Below are 21,858 nucleotides of genomic sequence, written 5' to 3' on the forward strand. Positions count from 1 at the left end.
ATAATTTCAAGAATAGGTATAATTATCTTAAAGATCTATATAAAAATCTCGGTGGCCCAGGATTTGATCAATTAGTTTCTCCGTACAATTGGGAGGAAGATATGATTAACTATGTTAAAGGAAAAAGGCCATATTCGTATGGCAAGAGCTGGACCAAGGCAAAGAGAATTATTGTAGTCTTGAATATGTAAGTCAAACATTTTCTCGCTATTGAGATACTTCTCAAGGAGGGAAATATTAAGGGTTTATGACTGCAACTTACCTGTCTTCAACGATGAAGATTTTTTTATCCACATGCAACCACTGTTGGAGTTGCTCCCCAATTTTTTAGGCAGAGTAAACTGATGGATTATTTGCCAGTGGAAGTATTGATGAAGAAATCATGGAATTTTGAAGGTCAAAATAAGGGCATGCACCTTTAAAAGAATAAAACCAGTGCCACGTACAGACCATACTCAGTTTCTGACATGAATGTTTGCTGACCAACAAAAAATGTTTGATCTGTGCAACGCCATTAAGGAAAACATGTAAAGGTATGGGCTTATGGGGTACTAACTAGATTCTTGGATCCTGTGTATAAAGAAGGAGATGTACAAAGACAAACACTATAACAATTGTTAATGTTTGACGAAAGTTGATTTTTTTTTATAATACAACAAACTGATTATCTGTTATAATAGATTGATTATCTGTTGCAACAAATTGATTATCTATTGCAAAAGGTTGATTATCTATTGCTAAAGGTTGGTCCTTTGTTTTATTATGCAGATGTCCCAGTCTCTATCGCAACAGATATACAATCTGTTGCGACATATAGTCTATCTATTACAACTGATAGGTAATCTATTAGAACAAATTTAAAAAGTAGAAAGACCTATTTGATAATTTCCAATAGATAAACTACATGTTGCAACATATGTCTAAATCTGTTTGATAATTTCCAACAGATATATCATCTGTTGCAACAAATGTAATATCTATTGCGATATTTGAATCTTGTATTCCATTTTAATTATTAAGTTCAAAATTAAGGATTAAATTATATTCATATACAATATAAAATAAATCAAAGCCTTCAGAAATTACATGAAATAACTCAAAAATAAATGAAGTGTAAAAAAATCAATATGGGTACAAATGATATACTCTACAAATAAATCAATAATGTAACCTTTGGTGCCAATAATTACCAAGGAGAGGTTATTACTTTGACAGAACCAAGTTATAAAGATTTACTCGATATGGACCAGTTGTTCTTCATCCGGTGCTATGGAATGCGGCTTTGGTCGTCGTGGATCTTTAATGTCGCTTGTGTACGGTTTCTGAGCTTTCACTTCTCTGTATTTCTATAAAAGAGAAGCATATCTTTTGTGGAGTAATCCAACATCAAGTCCATCATTTGGTACTTGTAATTCATCGCTCAAATACTCGGCGTAAGCGACAACAAAAAGACCATAATTCCTGAATTTTTTAAAAAATAGCTAATCCATATCTTGCCGTTCCTATAAGCATTGTGAAATTTATGAAATGAAACTAAATCAGGAAACTTACAGGCTACCAATGGGTTGTAGAGAAATTCCTTCAATATATTCTATATCAAATGGATTATCCATTTTATCCCGGTATTCTTCAATCATTGACCAATCAATATGAACCTTTTAATCCAAAAAACCACTCATATCAAGGTAAGTAGCCAATATTTTGGCTAGATTTTGTATCTCAGACGACAGCCTGAAACGTCTCCTTCGTGACATCGAGTCATAAACTCAGATGCGCCTCTCTTTTAGAACGACGACAGCCAACAACCTATGGAATTCATCACCATAATTAATTGGGATATACATTTCGTCGACCAAATCCCAAGGTAAGCCAGCTGCAATGCTAAAACCTTTGATGATGTTGATTAAGCATTCCTCATTTTGGGAAACTTTCGGCTGTTGTTGACACAACCTATCGTAGACATTATTGATGTAATCTTTGTACAAATAATTGCCTGTCGTTTATTGTATTGTTATTGTGTTTGCAACTTGGCCTTCTTTTGGAGGTTATAAAAAAAATGACATCGATGTGCTACACATATTATCAAACATTTCAGATTATGTGACAATATAATTAATACACAAATGTAATTAAATAAAGTATGAATTAATAGTAATATGTATGACATTTAAATCTCATTATTCCAGCAAGTTTGGGGTTGTGACATCAAATAGAATCAATCTTTCATTCCAGAATGTGCAATAATAAAGTCGAACATATCAAAATTAAGACTCGATTCGTTCACTTTTTAGTGTTCGTCATTTTTTTTTCTACATGATTTAAATGTGTTAATGTCATGTTTTGACAACAAGAATTATATAAATCAATATCTTTAAAAAAGATTTATGTACCTGTCGGCGTGATACTTTAACAACCCATCATCAATCCATTCTGAATAGTCATTGATCAACTTTGTTATTTTTTTTGGATCCTCGTCTGCGATGTTAAACCCTTCAAATGGGTAATTCTTCCATTCTCCCAAACTGATAGGCTCCTCTTTTTCTTCTTCCATGGAAGCAGTTCATGGATTATCAACTGTGATATTATGCTGTTCAGCAGTAGCTTCTACTATGATATCTACCTGGAAAGCCAGAATTATCAATGCTAATCACAGTTATACAACAGATTGTCTATCTATTGCATCAGATGGATCATCTGTTAGGACAAACTCAAATAGGTAAAACAGAGTTGTATGATAATTTCAAACAGATGACCCATCTGTTTGAATATATGACCCTGTTGGTACAAATTAAAATAGTACTAAGACCTATTTGATTTGCTGAAACAGACGGACATATGTTGCAACAAATAATGCATATGATACACCAGGTTATACAGCGATTGCAACAAATATATATATCTATTTGATAATTTTTAGAGTTGTATAATCTGTTGAAATAAACGTGTCTGTTTGTTTGTTGGAACAGATGATATACATTTACCTTCTTCAGCTCATGGTGCTCTTCTGTGGCCCTTGTACATTGATCAAAGGTGCAAGACAAAGACAGAAGAGTTGCAATTTTTCTTTTTTCAATGCTTGATGATGCCTTGGAGATTTCTTTCCATCTCTTAGCCACCTTGATCTTTAGTGGAGTGCATGGATATGAAATCCTTTTTGATGGAATGACACCCCTCTTAGATGTTATTTCCTTTACAGAAGCAGTTAATGTATTAATGGCATTAATCACTCCATCATGTTTCGACTTGCAAGCTTGACATTTACATGTAGAACATTTGCTAGAAGTGTCAAAATATGTATAACCACTATGATAATAATCTTAATTGTTTGTTGTTCCAAAAACTGTAAGAGGAGCACCACTACCACTACCATCATCAACAACAACAATCCTATCCTCCAAAATTGTTGTTCTTGTGATGGTTGTTGCTCCAAACAATTCTTTCTTTATCCTATCAACAATCTTAGGATCCGATAAAGTTTGCACAAATCGTAAAGTAAGAAAAATGACATCTTGAACTCTCGATTCGTCGGTCCAAGCCACGGATGGACAATCTAAAATAAATCAGTACATATATTAGAATGATGATGAAATGAAAAACTTAATTAGACTTACTACTTTCTTCGGGGGGTTGAAGATATCAAGAAATTTTGCATTTTTATCAGTTTTGGCCGACAACCATCTCAGGATTCTTTAACAGGAAACTTCTTCCTGGTATTTCACTTGTTATCTTAAATAAGGAATGACTTCAAATTCCCAAGCCTATAAAATAACACCAATAAATCAAAAGCATTATTGAATAAATAAAAGGAATCATGTCATAATAAAAGAAACATTTACCATGAAAGTCCATGAAAACCCATACAAGTTGACTGTCCTTGGTGTTAATGGAGTCAAAAAATATTTGACAGTCATTTTTTAGCTTTCATAACCCAGGGAAAGATGTTAAATGCCTCAAGATCCCCACAGAGCTTTATTAAACCAAGTGGTATGTTGTTGTTGACGTCTCTTGCCAAAAGAATATTATGTACAAACCAAACCAAGCACAATGATTGCTTGTGCTTCTTTGAAAGTATTTTACCTTTCAACGCTTCTATTAAATTTATGTTTTTGAAGCTTAGACCAACAAGGGACACCAGTTCATCACGATCACTCGACTTTCCTTTATCTTTTTTAGGTGTACGGGGTACTTTTTTTTGGGTTAGAATAGGTATAACTTAAGAAGGAGAAGGAGGATAACATTTTAATCCAGTAACTATGGCAAACTCATTCCAACCAAATAAACAGACATGCCACAGTAATTTATCCACACCTCATCTCTCTTATCTTTGTTTTCATACATAAATCTACACTTGAGAAGGTCATATATCATTTTCATTTAGAAACAAGCATTGTTGTACTTCGATAAATTAAGATATTCGCCAAAGTAGCTGTCCCTGAAATAAGCATCTAATTTTTGTTCTCGAAGTATTTTTCTGAAGGTGTCGAAAGATTTTTCCATGACTGACTTAACTGTGAAATCACCCGTTAAATCTATAGCACCACCGCACTGCATTCTCATAGGATAACGATCAATGCTGAAGGTTTTGACCAGCTCTTCAGTGGAAGGTCTATTAGCATTTGGATATTCTCTTTTGAAACATTCCTCCTCCCATGTTTATCATCTTCTGCTCCTAATTGAGATAACGCTTGCAAAACAAGCTCATAGAGTAATGGATGTAGTCTAGCTGCTTCACTTGTTCCGTTACTTGGACTTGATTCAATTTTTTTTCTTTTGGGAGCCATATTATCTAAAATTTTCAGGAACATAAAATAAATTATAATTGATTAATGTATCGTTAAAAAGGATATCAGTAAATCAAATATGTACAACAGTAAAATAACAATTTCAATAGATCATACATCTATTGCACCAAGTAGGATATCTGTTGCAGCATAAAACTAATCTGTTACAGTGGATTAGTAATTCATTTAAAATAATAAAAATAGATCACTGATCTGTTGCACCAGGTAGGATATTTATTGCAGCATATAACCAACCTGTTGTAGTGGATAAGTGATTTATTAAAAATAATAAAAATAGATCACTGATCTGTTGCACTAGGTAGGATATTTGTTGTAGCATATAACCAACCTCTTGCAGCGGATGAGTAATCCGTTGGAAATAATAAAAACATATCATTGATCTATTGCACCAGGTAGGATATCTGCTGCAGCATATAACCAACCTGTTACAGCAGGTGAGTAATCTATTAAAAATAATAAAAATAGATCACTGATCTGTTGCACTAGGTAGGATATCTGTTGCAGCATATAACCAACCTATTGCAGTAGATGAGTAATCCGTTGGAAATTTTAAAAATAGATCACTCATCTGTTGCACTAGGTAGGTTATCTATTGCAGTATATAAGCATCCTATTGTAAGGGATGAGTAATCCGTTGGAAATAATAAAAATACATCTCTCATCTATTGCACCGGGTAAGTTATCTGTTGCAACTTATCAGAAACCTATTGCAGTGGATGAGTAATCCATTGGAAATAATAAAAATAAATCTCTCATCTGTTGCACCAGGTAGGTTATCTGTTGCAACCTATAAGCAACCTATTGCAGCGGATGAGTAATCCGTTGGAAACAATAAAAACAGATTTCTCATCTATTGCACCAGATAATTTATCTGTTGTAGCTATAACCAACCTGTTGCAAGGAATGAGTAATCCGTTGGAAATAATAAAAATAGACCACACATCTATTGCACCAGGTAGGATATCTGTTGCACTATATAACCAACCTATTACAGGGGGTGAGTACTTTTTTGAAAACAATTAAAAAAGATCACTCATCTGTTGCCAAATGAGTTATGTTGGATCAATATTGTTTAGATTTCTTCCAAACAGAAGAGTCGTCTGTCGCAATAGATGAATGATCTGTTCTGTTTATCTGTTCCATTAGATGTTTAATCTGTTGTATCAGATGTTTTATCTGTTGCAACAGATAATTTATCTATTGGATCATATGGTTAATCAGTTGTATCAGATGGTTAATCTGTTGTATCAGATGATTTATTTGTTGCATCAGATGATTTATCTGTTGCATCAGATGGTTAATCTATTATATTAGATGGTTCATCTATTGCATCAGATGGTTCATCTGTTGCAACACTATTTTTACCAAGAAAAATAACAAATCAACCCAACAACAACAACACAACACACACACACACACTAAGAACATCAACGGTGACCAAAATTCACCAACGAATTGAATCAACAGTTTGACAACAAGAACTACAATAACAACAACAAATTACATTTCACAACAGAAAGAGTAGAGAAGAAATGCCAAAAGTTAGGGGTTTATTCAGTCTACATTTCAAATTTAAGCAAGAAAAATAGAAATTGTTAACCAATACTAGAAGAGAAGTTGGCTCAAGTTCCTCTCTTTTGTCACGTTGATTGAAGGTTGAAAGTCGAAAAGAAACTCGCCCAACTATTTGTTGCCGGAGCTTGAAGTCGCCAGGGCTTGAACGGAGAAATTTTGCAGAATTGGTAGTTGGAAGAGAATTACGAGAGACTGTCTCGAGAGAGAGAGAGGAGATACGGTTGATTTAGAGGAGAGGGGTATAGGTTGATTTATATTTTTGAAAAGATTAGAAAGTTTTGAAAATATTAATCAAATCCACAATCAACTTAATCAAGTTTCCTAATTATATTTGTCCCTTTAAGTTGGTCAATGTCACCAATCCTTCATTCAAGACTTAAAAAACACCTTAAGTACCAAGATAAATTCTTCAACATAACTGATTTGTTATCCATATATTTGGACATGTCGTGTAAAACTTTGTTTGATATCATGCTTTTTCTCATTGCTTTTTCAATTATATAGAGGTCTTTTTTTCTTCAGAACCAGCCACTTAAATTTTCCTGGATATTCCATTTAGACACTCGAACTAAACTCTATACCAATGCCACAAATTGATGCTAGAACATTTTCTATCACTCTTGCGCGAAAAGATGGCCATTTAGCTTTATGCAATCTAAGAATTCTTCGAGCTTGTTTTGTTAGTTCTTGAAATGAATTAAAACTGACACCCCCTCACATGCCAAGTTAGCAAGTAATCGGCTAGCTGATTACATTCACGTAGGACACGAGGAAAAAAAACAAATTGCCCAGCTTCTTTTTTTTTCTTAACAGATGAAAATCCACACAAAATCTTCTATATTAACAGAAGAATCTTTAGTTTCTCAATTACGTACGCGCGTTGAACTCAGCAAGATGCCTGGACAGATCATCCTCATTGACTTTCTCCTCATTCTTAGAAGATATAGCATGTGCAACTGGTTGAGAAAGCCCCACAGGCACCTCGAGTCCTTAGTCATCCGCCACCTGTTACATCGAGCTGCGGACCTGGTTTTCTAGGGTCGATAAGGAAGTAGTTCCAGCCATAGAACTCTCCATAAACTCAGCTCGAACCTCCATATTCACAAATTGTCACTCGAATGAATCCATCGCCTCCAACATTTCTGTAGATTCCCTATGTAAAGTGAAGACTCTAGTGATTTGACGATCGATGACATTAACTTGTTGATCGTCGTCATCTTTGCCTGTGTTCACAGACATCACAATTTCAAGAGCTTAACATAAAAATCATTAATTTTACTATCTAGTGATCAACAGATACTCCCTCTGCTCAATGTCACTTACTCAAGTTTCATTTCACGAGAGTCAATTTGACTAATCTTCAAAGCTAAATTGAAATAAATACTCCCTTTGTCTCAATTTATATGACGCACTTTCCTTTTTAGTAAGTCCCAAAAAGAATAGTACGTTTTATATTTAGTAACAATTTAGTTTTAAAATGAAAAGTTCACCCTTAATAAGATAGTTACCGTTACACAAATATCTATGACTTGTTTTAGACCACAAGTATCAAAAGTTTGTTTTTCTTTCACAAACTCCTAGCCAAGTCAAACAACATCACTTTCGACAACAATAACATACCTAGTGAAATCCTACAAGTAGGGTCTGGAGAGGGTAGAGTATATGCAGACCACTCTACTACATCTCGTGGAGGTAGATAGGTTGTTTACAATAAACCCTCGACTCAAGTGCGACAAATCCAAGTCAAAGAAGAAGAGATCGTACAGTGAGAAAAAAGCATAGAAATTATATAACAACAAACTAATGTGGCACAATAAACAATATATGATAGATATCAAAAGCAAGAACCGCAAGTATACGACTAGTACTATGACAGGCACTAACAACAACATACCCACTGTATTCCCACAAAGTGGGATCTGGAGAGGGTAAAGTGTACTCTGTTAATAGAACTTTATTGAAAGAAAGAAAGGCTAAGGTTTACAATATAATCTGAAAAGCATAAAAACTAACTAAAACAAAAGTAGGCTATATATATACATAGCCAATAACCTAAAGGTCCATAAACTAAAGGCCCAATAACATATGGGCTAACATCCCCCCTCAAACTCACAATGCAACAGCAATAAGCATTGAGAGTTTGTCACACAAAAAACGAAATCGAGACGCCGACTGAGCCTTCGTAAAAAGGTCAGCAATCTGCAAAGAAGATGGAACAAAAGGAAGCGATATGGTCCCGAGCTGTAAATGATGACGGGTGAAGTGACAATCAATCTCAATGTGCTTCGTACGCTCATGGAAGACAGAATTCTTTGCAATTTGTACCGCACTTTTGTTATCACAATGCAGGGGAGTAGGCATAGAAATGTGAACCCCCATATCTGCAAGAAGCCAACGTAACCAAATAATCTCACATGTAGTCACAGCCATAGCACGATACTCAGCCTCCGTGGAAGATCTAGAGACAACATCTTGTTTCTTGCTCTTCCACGAGATTAAAGAGTCTCCAAGAAACACACAAAAACCAGTGGTGGATTTACGATCATTGCGATCTCCATCCCAATCAGCATCACTATAGGCTCGCAACTCGAGAGATGACGTCGAGGAAAACAAGAGATTCTGAAACTGAGTGCCACGAAGATACCTTAGAATACGAAGTACAGCTCCCCAGTGAACAGAAGTAGGAGCAGTAACAAACTGGCTAACAACATGAACTGCATGTGCTATATCTGGACGAGTAACCGTAAGATAAACCAAACTACCCACAATAGTTCGATAAAGACTCGGATCTGATAATGGAACACCATCACTAGGAGAGTAACGTGCATTGGTTTCAAGGGGAGTATCTACAGTCCTGTTGTCAGAAAGACGCGCCCGTGTAAACAAGTCAGATATATACTTAGTCTGAGAAAGAAGATACCCTTTCTTAGACTGAGCCACCTCAATACCCAGAAAATAACGCAGCAAGCCCAAGTCCTTCATTGCAAATCGATGAGCCAAATCATGCTTCAATAACTCAATACCACTATGATCATCACCAGTAATAATCATATCATCTACATATAAGGACAATAGAATTCGCCCTGCACTTGTACATCTAACAAACAATGCTGAATCATGGTTACTCGGGACAAATCCAAGGGAAGTAATAACAGTGGAGAATTTCTCAAACCAAGCACGAGGGGCTTGTTTGAGACCGTATAAAGCTTTTCGAAGCCGACAAACTTCACTTGGCTGGTGGTCAATACCTGGGGGAGGAGTCATATAAACTTCCTCGTGGAGATCACCGTTCAGAAAAGCATTCTTGACATCCATCTGAAATATCTTCCACTGTCGAACGGATGCAACAGCAATCATAGTGCGAACAGTCGTCATCTTTGCTACGGGGGAAAAAGTCTCCTCATAATCCATACCATATTGTTGTGAGTACCCTTTTGCCACAAGTCTTGCCTTGTATCGCTCAACAGACCCATCAGACTTTGTTTTTATCTTATACACCCATCGACAACCAATCGCATGCTTACCAGGTGGGAGAGTAACCAAATCCCATGTATGTGTATGATGAAGAGCAGCAAGTTCCTCAGCCATAGCATTCTGCCAAAGAGGATCAGACACAGCCTCTCTATACGACTCAGGTTCAGACAAATGATGTATGTTTGCAATAAAGGAAGCAAATGAGGCTGAATATGTAGAATAGGAAAAATCTGGCAGTTTGGTGGACTTACAAGGTCGAGTAGACCTCCTCAGAGGTGGTGGGTCTCCAGTCTCAACAGTCGAAGGAGCAGACTCAGGCACAGGCGAGGCTGAAGCACTATCAGGTGGCACACCAGAAGGCATGGATGAATCCGGAACTGGAACCTCTATGTCAATCCCAAAGGGATCAATAAGCCGAATATCTGACTTTGTCACATCATGGGTTTTAGCTGGAATGGAATAAAAAGGAATATGTTCCAAAAAAGTGACATGTCGTGAAACATATAATTTCTGACTTACAGGATCATAGCAACGATATCCTTTTTGTCCAATACCATACCCCAAAAACACACATATAGCTGATTTTGACCCTAACTTATTTCGTTCAACATGAGGACGACGAACAAAGCAAGTACATCCAAAAACTCGTAATGCAGAATAATTCGGCGGGTGACCATATAGTTTCTCAAACGGAGACATCCCTGAAGTCAATGCAGTAGGAATACGATTAATCACATATACAGCAGTTAGGACTGCTTCTCCCCAAAAAATACTAGGAACCTCTGCAGACAAAAGTAAAGAGCGTGCTGTCTCAACAATATGACGATGTTTTCTTTCTGCCAGACCGTTCTGCTCAGGAGTGTCGGTACACGATGACTGGTGTATGGTACCATCAGAGGCAAGTAACTGAGTGAAGTCATTAGAGGTATATTCACCCCCTAAGTCACACCTGAAACACTTTATCACAGCCGAATGTTGTGTTTTAACAAGGGCTCTAAAGTTGTTGTAAATGCCAAAGAAATCAGATCTGCGTTTCATAAGATACACCCAGGTATAACGAGTATAGTCATCTATAAACGAAACATAATAGGTCGATCCACCCTTAGTGGATACTGGCGCTGGTCCCCATACATCAGAATGAATAATATCAAAAGGAGCAACAGAATAAGACACACTTTTATTAAACGGTAAGGCAGAAAATTTTGCCAGTTTACAACCACTACAATCTGAAATATCACTAGTGTTCACATGACCCAAAGCACCACTAGAGACCAAAAAACGTAAACGTGAAACTGACACATGTCCTAATCTGGAATGCCAAAGATAAAACTGAGAAGACAAAGGACTCAAACGAAAAGAAGATAAATCTATGCTAGAGGCAGCAACTGCAGACACTTTGAGATTCTCCAAGACATAGAGTTCCCCCAACCTATGGCCGGTCCCAATCACCCTCTGAGTGTGTTGGTCCTGTATAACACAAACAGAATCAGAAAAAAACATCCAATTACCAGCCTTACACAACTGACTGACCGAAACAAGATTTAAAGCAAGTTTGGGAATGTAATAAACATCAGAGAGGACAATGTGAGGGGTAGTAACAGAACCAACACCCTCGACTGACATAGGTACAACACTCGCGGACATAACAGAGATTGGTGAAATGGGTGACAAAGAACCAAACGATGACAAATGAGGAGACATGTGATGAGACGCACCAGAATCCAATATCCACAAGGAGGAAGGAATACCTGAGGTACTAGAAGAAACTGAACCCGAATGAGACATAGATGCTGACATGGCCGTAGGATTAGAAACGAAGAACTGTCTGAACTGTTCGAAAACCTGGGGATCCAACGCAGAAGGTGGCATAGTGCTAACAGACTCAACATCTACAGATGGTGCAGCAGCAGCGAACTGTGGAGGACGAGATAACCATGGAGGAGCACCAGAGGAGCGTGATGGAGACTTTTGCTGCCCATATTTCTGTTGCTGCCCAGATTGAGGCTGTTTGACCTTGTTAAGTAACAACGGACACTGAGCCTTCCAATGATTTTTCTGTTTGCAGAATGCACACTCATCAAATGCAACGTTAGGAGATTGTCGAGTCTGAGTACGTGGTGGCCTAGACTGATCAGTTGAAGCAGCAAACACGACAGGAGTAGTAGTTACTTTAGACCCTTTATCCACTTGAGACTTGATACGAGTCTCCTCTGCAATCAGTTCATGAACCACAGAATCAACAGTAGGGAGGGGAGATCGATGAAGGATTGTTCCACGTAGGCCCTCAAAGTCAGAACGTAGTGCCATCAAAAACTGAACCAAGCGTTGCTCTTCCCGTCTAGCAATGTACGGCCCAAAACCTTTTAACTCTGCAGATTCAGTAAGTGCCAATTGATCCCACAAATCCGACATGGCAGCATAAAAATCTTGAATACTGAGATCATGCTGTTGAAGAGCACGGATATCATACTCCAACTGGTACTGCTTAGCAAAATTAGACTGAGTGTACAGTCTTTCCAAATGATCCCAGACCTCCTTTGCTGTGTCATACTTAGCCAATTGCATACCAATTGACTGAGTTACAGAATTGTTGATCCAAGTGATAATCTTGGAGTTATTAGTTTCCCATAAGTCCACCAACAAATCAAAATTTTCAGTTTTATCATCGATAGGTCTTAGTTTTACTCCAGTGATATAACCCCACATATTCTTCCCACGAAGAAAATTCTTCATGACATAACTCCAATAGGCATAGTTCTTACCATCTAATTGAGTACTAATGGACTGGAGAGAATCATCCTTTCCAGTCATTGTAAACACAGCAACACACAAACAATTCAAAAAACAAAAAAATGCAAAACCCTAGGTTGAACAATTCCGAACGAACAACAATGGCAGCAAGCAAAAGAACGAAAGACGAACAATACCAGACAGCAAACGAAGACAGCAACGAATCAATCCAACCAAAAAACCCAACGAAAACAGCAAACGAATACAGCAGCACCTCAAAATTCGGGGCTCCGCCCCGAACCCCGGACGGGGGTGCGCTGCCCCCCGTACCCCCCAGCGAACTCACCGCGGAGTTCGATCCGCGCAGCAGATGCCTGCTACAAAATCTTCAACCAACAAATCAAAGGACATGGATCGAACTAGCTTTGATACCATGTTAATAGAACTTTATTGAAAGAAAGAAAGGCTAAGGTTTACAATATAATCTGAAAAGCATAAAAACTAACTAAAACAAAAGTAGGCTATATATATACATAGCCAATAACCTAAAGGTCCATAAACTAAAGGCCCAATAACATATGGGCTAACATACTCGATTCATACCGCTACCTCAGATGAAATATAGAGGTTGTTTCTGATAGACCCCCACGATGACTAGTACTACGACAGGCACCAACAAACCTATATCTACGAACAAGACACCACTCTACTCTCTACTACCTAACTAACCCTCTACCTTCAACTATTCAACTAACATCACATGAGTAATTCAATATTTTAAATTTTAAATTTAGATGTCTGAAAGCTATACAAAAAATAATATAAGTTGCAATCATTCTCATAAATATGATTGAAAAAATAAATGTTAAAATATTGATCATTACCTGAGTATCCAGGCGAGCTACAATGGCGTCAAGGCGAGAGGAGAGACGGATATAGTTCATTTGTTCACTGCATTTACGGATGCCATTTTCGCCGTAAATTTTAGGGCTGTCCATGTTACTTTTTTCGATTGCCTTCTTGACCATGAGCTTCTCAGCCTTTTCGTCTTTCTCGCATTTTCGAGCTTGCCGTTGAAGGCTTTTCGATGTGAACTTCAACTCCATTATCCTATTCATCATTTTCTACGCTTTTCCCATTCTCTATGATTTGTTGATTTTTCTCCTTTGATCAATCAATCTGCTTCTTTTTAGCAAATTAATTTCATCAATTACCAACGTAATGATCCAAGGCAGTATCGAGTCTGTTTCAATGATCACCGGACCAATTTGATGTTGCACACTTAAAGTTGGAGATTAATTTTCATGATCACTGGACCAAATGAGACTGTTACTGAGAAGTATAACCTGTGCATATTATAATTATTTTAAGCTAGGCAACAAATTAAACTGAACTGTAATAGGGGTTTAGTAGTACAAACAAAGGTAAAACTACTAAAATGTTGTCCTCAAAGCAGCATGATCCAGCACCAACAAGGCAGCACACCTCTTCCAGGTATCATCGTAACATCCCATACCAATATTCAAAAGCATATGCCCGATTAATCTTTTATAGTATCTTCAAAGAAATTACCCGGTATTACCAGAGGAGAAGACAATGTTAACACACATTTGAACTGTTGCAGGAAAATCATTCAATATTCACATCAAATTACTTATCTATGCAAGGTGTTTACAACAAAACCACAAATTATCAACACGCGCAGCTTGACACCTTATGCAGCTTGTATTTGTCCCTCACAGCTTCCAAAGAGCTTCCTCTTTTACTTAATTGCAAGTTTTGTATGATAAGAGTACATTCCTTTAAATCTGCCGTCTTATATCCCGAGCAACGTCGAAGGGCCAGACTCTACAAAATGGATAAAGTTAATACAACGCTTCCATATATCGTGGTACTAATTATAAGTGAACATTGGATTGATATCCTAACCCAAGAATGTATCATATGTTTCATTCTCAAGTTGTTCGTTTAAAACACAAATTTTATTATACTTAAGATAGATCAAAATCTGACATGAATTATCGAGGACTTAATTTATGGCTAAGAACTATAAATTTTGACCAAAAAAAAAAGTGGCACATTCCTAAATTGACGAATAATCTTTTCTTCAAAGTACCAAAAGTATATAAAAAACTTACTGATATTGACTACAAATCTCTTTCAGTAGATTTAACAATATAGAGTGTGAGAGGGACCTAAATAGAAGTAATCACATCAACATTTGTTAGAGACATTTTCTCCATTTCAATAGGTAGCTTTTTGTGTGTCAAACTGGATTGATGGTCTCTTCCGATACCAGATAATATTAACTTAGTTGATTTTTATCTTCCTCTTTTTTTAGGAGAGGTGAGAGGAGAAGTGGAAGAGGATTACAATACCACCCACCGAGTTAGCCTGCAAAAAAAATCAACTTTTGCTGAGATTTGCGTTTATGAAGTAATGTAACTTATGTGTCTGGGATGATCCACGTATCAAGGTCAGAAGCCAATGAGCACATTAACCTGTGTATGAGATGCCTGTCGAGGTTGTGCAAAGACTAAATGGCTAATTCTTATATTAAATTCTAGATGTAGAAGCCCGCGCCAGTGCGGGCTCAATAATTGTGACCTAGCTATAATATGTAACCATCAGTTTTGTACGTCGCAATCATAATTACATTAGAGTTTTAAAGAAAAAAGAGTCCCAATTCAGCTGAATTTGCAGAAATTTTTAAAATATCCACTTTCCCAATGTAGCTCAATTTTCAGAAATATACAAAACATACAAAAATAACAACATAATTCCCATCAGTTCTAGCTCTTCTAAACTGCAATTTGTAAGATACAAATTACACTCTGCTAAAACATCAATATTACCTCCCAACTCCCAATTCTGAGAACTATGGCGGGAAAGTTCGAGCCTTTGTGATTTTCAATAGTTTTAGAGTTTTCCTTCTTCCCCTGATTTCCCACGTTGTGGTTTATTTACAATAGCATGAGATGGCCTATTTTAATATTGCTTATAGACAACAAACCTAACATGTAAACGAAGAAAATAAATGAACTCCGAAATGTAATATGAATGAATATGAGTTCATCGTAATCTGATAGCTTACCCAACATATCAGGTTGAAATGAATTTGCCCAAACATGCCCTCTATTTAGCTCCCTTGGATTTGTTTGTTCCCGATCTACTGGAAGGGACAACACCCTATTCCCGATACTTCTCTGTCTTGACACTTTATTGGGACTGTTAATTTCAGCTTTTTTAGGTATATTAACCGAGTTTTGAAACTTTTTCCTGCTCAAGTACATCAATATCCTTTCCCGAGGTTCCTTATCATCACTTATTGTGACTTTTGTGCCATGCTTCGTCGTAGTTGAGACGAAGTTGAATCACTGTAACACATATAATCCAAACCAGTGCAAGAATGAAATGGTTGCTGGTCTTTGGTGTAAATCTGGTGGATGTTGGTGTATTTGCTGCTATTGGGTGGCCTCTGGTGGTTACCTCATAGGAGTTCCAGAAGGTTAAGGGTATGCAAAGCAGCAAATCAAAACGGTATTCCTCTTCTTCTTAAGTTGTAATTTGGAAACATCATTATTTGCACAAAATGGTCGTTGCAATTAAGATTCAAAATTATAGCATACAAGACACAGTGAGAATATAGAAAAAGAGAAACCGTAAACTCATTAATGAGCTAACCTTTGAAATTAAATGGAAGAAAAGAAAGATATTGTTTTTTTCCTTCAGCAGTGAGAGCTTGATGGGAAGTTCAATGAGGTTGTAATGAACTTCATGACAACATATTTTGAGAAACCTTTCTAGGCAATCACATAGGCCTATTAATCAATGTTTTGAATTAAGCGGAGTCATCTAAAATATCACATAGTGAGAGTAAGGAGAAGGAGGCACACAACTTGAAATGTTACTCCTCTTGCCTTAATGTGGTCATTTGGTAAGAGAGAAATAGGGGAGCTATTTAACAGGTGGAAATGAGCTTTGCACAGGGCTAGGAAGGTTAGTTCTCATGTGTATGTGAATGATAGTCACATAAGCATCCAGATTTTCAGAACCTCCATCAATAAGGAAATAGAGAGAGAAAGTGGAAATTTCCCTTTAACAACCAAAGCAAACCAATTAAAATTCATTATTTGGTACAGTGAGATCATCAATTACTCCAAAACTGTCACGACCCAAATTCGGGACCGTGATGGCACTTATCCCATCCTCTGTTATAGGTACACCAACTATTCAATTCCAAGAACAACATTTCAAGCTTATGGAAGCAGAAGAAAATAAGAACTTAACCAATTCCGAATAATTTCATAAATAGATTAACAGGCTAGTAAAATCAAATAATACATAATCCCAGGTCTGGAAGTCACTAATACAAGCCACTAAAAGAAAGTTTGAGTCTTTCAAAATGCGAAAAATGCATAAGGATAAGACTGAAGGAGATTTCAGTAATCTCTAATGCTAGTAGCAGCTACCTCAAATTTCCAACGATGCTAGCAAGAAGGAACCACAAGAATCAACAATTCGGAGGTCGTCGGATCTTTACCTGTATGTAAGGTACAGAAAAAACAAGAGTGAGTACAGAACCAAGTGTACTCAGCAAGCATCGTCGATCGACCCTAATTCAAAGTGGTGACAAGTGACACCATGACAATCGTCTAAAAATAAACATATAACCTGCACTCAAGGAAACCACCTTAATCTAACTGAATAGTCAAGTTCAACAGTCATAAGGATATCATAACACAGTCCAACAAATTCTCAATCCAATGAAATAAATAACACATGCAATAAGTACAAGGTCAACAAATACACTTTAACCAATTTGAACCAAATGAATTTATGCAATGCGATGCAATGTAATGCTAAGTTGCCCAAACTCGGGTGCGGGTATCCGAGATGGGTGAGAATCCGAGAGTCGAATTCGTTAAAATATAAATTTTAAGATTCAGGGGTGCGAATTCGAATTTGGATACGGGTAGGGGGATTCGGCTAAAAAAATTAAATATTATTAATATAGAGTTATAAAGATATCCTAATAATACTTTATTAAACAAACACAAGAAAACATCCCAACTTAAGACATCAGTTCAAAACTAACTGAACAAAAAGAAATGTCCACTATCAAGTAAGTTAACTACTCTTCCGCATCTTCTTCAACTTCTTCCAAATCTTCAAACTCTTCATAAAAAATCACTTCTTCCAATTGAGGTTCATCTATTGATAGCTCGATTAAATTATTAATTGTATCCTCAACTTCAAATTGATCTCTACCTAAATAAGTTAAAAAGAATATATACATTAAAAAGTTTTTATACAAAGAAAGAAAAAATTATCATTCAAAATAAATAATTGAGAAACTATAAAGAAAATGTAGACATACCGACATCCCAATACTTGCTTGGCCCATTTATACATTTCTCTTTCTTACGAGATAGGAATCATAGATTATAATGTACAAACACTAAATCTTCGGCTCTTGAAGTTACTAACTTATTTCTCTTGATGTTGTGAACCATAGAATATGTGCTCCAATTTCTTTCACAACTGGAGGAATTAAGAAGCCGGTTAAGTAAGCAACTTGTAAGCTAACTGTTGCAAAAATGGAGTCGAGACACCATGATTTTTCCACCAAGAAAGAGGATCTTCATACTCCATAGCATCAATCACATAAGGCTCACCAAAATAACCACTTATGCTACAAAATTTTCCATACTCCAATGAAACTTGTTTCATTTGATTAGAATTAAAGTACCTTTGAAAGCACTTTACTCTATTCGATGTAATTTCTAAATCTTCATTAGAAGCTACCCATTGAATTCCATTCTCTCCTTGAAGCCATGATTGATGATAGAATTTGGAAACCAAAGAATGTGCCATACAATATAAAGGGGTGTGGCTTTTGTTCGACCTAGCCACTAGAATACCATGAATGGAATAAAAAAAATTGATTGATCAGAAATGAGATCTTCTCCCTCATGCTCAAAGATTATTTTTTAAACTTCTCAATCATTGAGTCCCACATATCATAAATGAGATGTAATTTTGGACCATCTAGATCGACATCTATAAGCATATCTACAATAGGTTCCGTAAACTTAAAAAAGTAGTCAATATTATCCCACTTCTCATCATTCATTATAAAAGATTTTATTTCACGAGTTTTGACTTCAATTCCCTTATCCCCTTAGGATTCTTCCTTTCATCATCCATGACCATCTTCTCTAAAGAAGATTTCACTTTGCGAATACGAGTCGTCCTAATAACATATGAAGCAATTTTTTTTTTCACCAACTTTCAATAAACACAAATCTGAATGTTTTTAAAAAATCGCATGTGTCATGTCATGATTCTCAACAAAGGTTTTCAAATTACTCACTTCATTAAGTAGCTCGGAGAACCATTGGCAATTAGTAAAGTGAGATAATTTATCAGACGGTTGGCACATACTTTTCAAAGCTAGATTTAAACAATGAACAACACAAGGAGTCCAAAATATATGAGGATATTTTTCCTCTACCATAGTACCGACAAGTTTCATATTACTTGTGTTAGCTGTAATAACTTGAACAACATTATTTGGATCTACTTTCTTTATTTCTTCAATAAACAAATTAGCAATATATTCTCCACCCTTTGTGCACCCACTAGAATTTATTGAATTTAAAAATATTGGACTCCCACTAGATGATGTCAATATATTAATTAAAGGTCGTTTTTTAGTGTCAGACCATCCATTTGAACAAATCGACATCCCTTTCTTTTTTCATGTATCTTTAAGGTTGCAACTTCCTATTAATGTGAGTCTTTTCTTGATCTAAAAGAGTTGTTCTCAATCTATTATATGATGGGCTAATATAATCGGAGATGAAATTTTTAGCTAAAAACTTCGAATAATTTTTAAAGTATGGAGAATTGCAAAATTGAACGATAAACCTAATGCGTAGAACATTCTAGTTGTTAATTTGTCGATAGTATTTCTCTCATGGATGCCGAAAGATTTTCATATAGCTCCACTTTCTAAACTCTTTCTTTTTACGTTGAAGTAAATCAGTGCCCTCCGGAAGATATACATAATCAATTTTTTTTCTTGCATTAACTTGAACTGAAGATTTTTTCTTTTCAGCTTGTTCGTGCTCCATCTTCAAAATTCTCAATGTATCACCTTGAACTTTGCTATATATTTGAACTCTTTGAATTGATAATCTTAACAGATGTGCTTTAACTCTATTATATGATCCAGTAACTTGTTTATTACAATAGTTATATGATCATGTTCTATTTCCACCACCATTGGGAGCAGTTGAAATTATTTTTACATGATTTCATAGTGGTTTGTCATCAAAATCTACTCCTATACTTTTTGTTGGTCTCATAGAACCATTTCCCTTTTGACTACCCAATGCGGATGATGCCGTATTATTTGATAAAGAATAATCAAATTTTTAAGTTAAAATTTCTTTTGGAAGATGTTCTATTTATATGTTATGGATGAGAGAATTTTAGACTTTTTTAAATTTAAATCAATTTAATTTTCCTTGACACATAAGGATTAGGATTTATTTATTTTAGTTAATTTACTATTTTTATTTATTTTGTCTTTGATTTTACTTTTCAATTAGGAATAATAGTAATACTAGAAACTTTTTTCCAAAATTTTAACTTACATCTGTTTACCAAATATTGATATAAACTATTTTTATATCATAAAAATTTTTAATTAAAAAAAACACAGGAACGACAAAACTAGATCGACATAAATATAAACCGACCTAAAAGGCTAAACAAAAACTGTTGTATTGGTTCTTTTTATTTTTTTAAAAAATAAATATATAACATAATATTAAACAAAACTGGTTGAACCGAAAACAACCAACGATGAGAAATACGTACGTGTCGCCGAGAAATACGTACACCATCGTCGAGAAATTATTACTGTTTATTCCCACCCTGCCGTCATCGTCGATCATTAGTACGTCAAAAAGACATGCCATTTCTATTTGTTAACCTTACAGTTCACCAGTGTCGTTGGTCGGAATTTTTTTAGGTAAGTCGCCGGTCTATCTAATTTTTTCCCTCAAATTTCTTTTTGAATTTGGTCACTGACTTCGAAATTATTTGATGGAATCGGAGATGGCGGAAGCGTCCACACACGTGCCAGTCTCGTGTCAAGATGGGTTCGGAGGCAAAACTGTTGAGTCCGAGCAACATAGATGCAATGCAATACATATTCTGTGTACACACCTACCGAGCAATGACTTCAAGTTCAGGACCCATGAGGGACTCAAGGTCTATGTACTGTGCAGACGTGCATTCCGATTCCAATAAATATATTATGTAGGCGTGCACTTCGATCCTAATAAATATACTATGCAGGCGTGCACTCTGATCCCAATAAATATATTATGGAGGCATGCGCTTCGATCCCAATAAATATACTGTGCAGGCATGCACTCCAATCCCAATAAATATATATAATATTCTGCAGGTGTGCACTCTGATCCCATATGAAATGCAATGTATGATGTGAAGGTGTGCAACTCCAAACCCAAATATCACTAAAATCAAGCAAAGCACTTCGTGTCTTAACCCAGATCAGACATCAATTTCAAAATCAACTCAACTTATCAAGTGAAAGCATCATCATTAGCTGGCTTTTTTAATAATTTATTTACCATATCAAGTCAGTCCATTAGGCAAACAAATAGGAAAAAACAGTTTAAACATACAATTAACTTATTTTATCCTCTCAAACAACACCGGTACCCGCATAGATGCTTGGCACAATTATCTATACAGGTCCCCTATTTCCCATTACTCTCATTACACATAACTAACAATTAAGCACTTTGAAAAAGAGTCCAAGGAAGACAAACATCAATTAACAAACTTTCCCATCTCTGAACGATCAAAATCTGTTCAAATATATCATCCACATAAGAGTACGATTTTGAAGACGCTCATTTATAAATACTTACTCTAAAACTTCTAAACCTAAACTTCAATATCTTTAAATATCAATAAAAACGTGAATCAAAATAAAATAAAATTCATAAACTGAAACTTTCCATTCCTGTTGAAAGTGACATAGGCGTCATTACGCCAATGATTGGCCGATCAATCACTTGATCAATGATCACCCAATTATTATTTTAAACTCAGTACACTAAAAAAAAAAAAGGAACATAAATCTATAATTATAATTGGCCACTGTTTCTAAAAGGAACAGAAAGAGAAACTGTTTTACTCCAATTTGAATTCAACCATCACTTGCCATGAT

The 21,858-nt window shown here is 35.9% G+C and overlaps 1 pseudogene; it reads right to left on the bottom strand.

Moving 5' to 3' along the window:
* Positions 1–7,244: 7,244 nt before the first annotated feature.
* Positions 7,245–13,720, bottom strand: LOC107871956 (annotated as a pseudogene).
* Positions 13,721–21,858: the final 8,138 nt, after the last annotated feature.

Source organism: Capsicum annuum, chromosome 5, assembly GCF_002878395.1.
Source record: "Capsicum annuum cultivar UCD-10X-F1 chromosome 5, UCD10Xv1.1, whole genome shotgun sequence".
Lineage (NCBI taxonomy): Eukaryota > Viridiplantae > Streptophyta > Magnoliopsida > Solanales > Solanaceae > Capsicum > Capsicum annuum.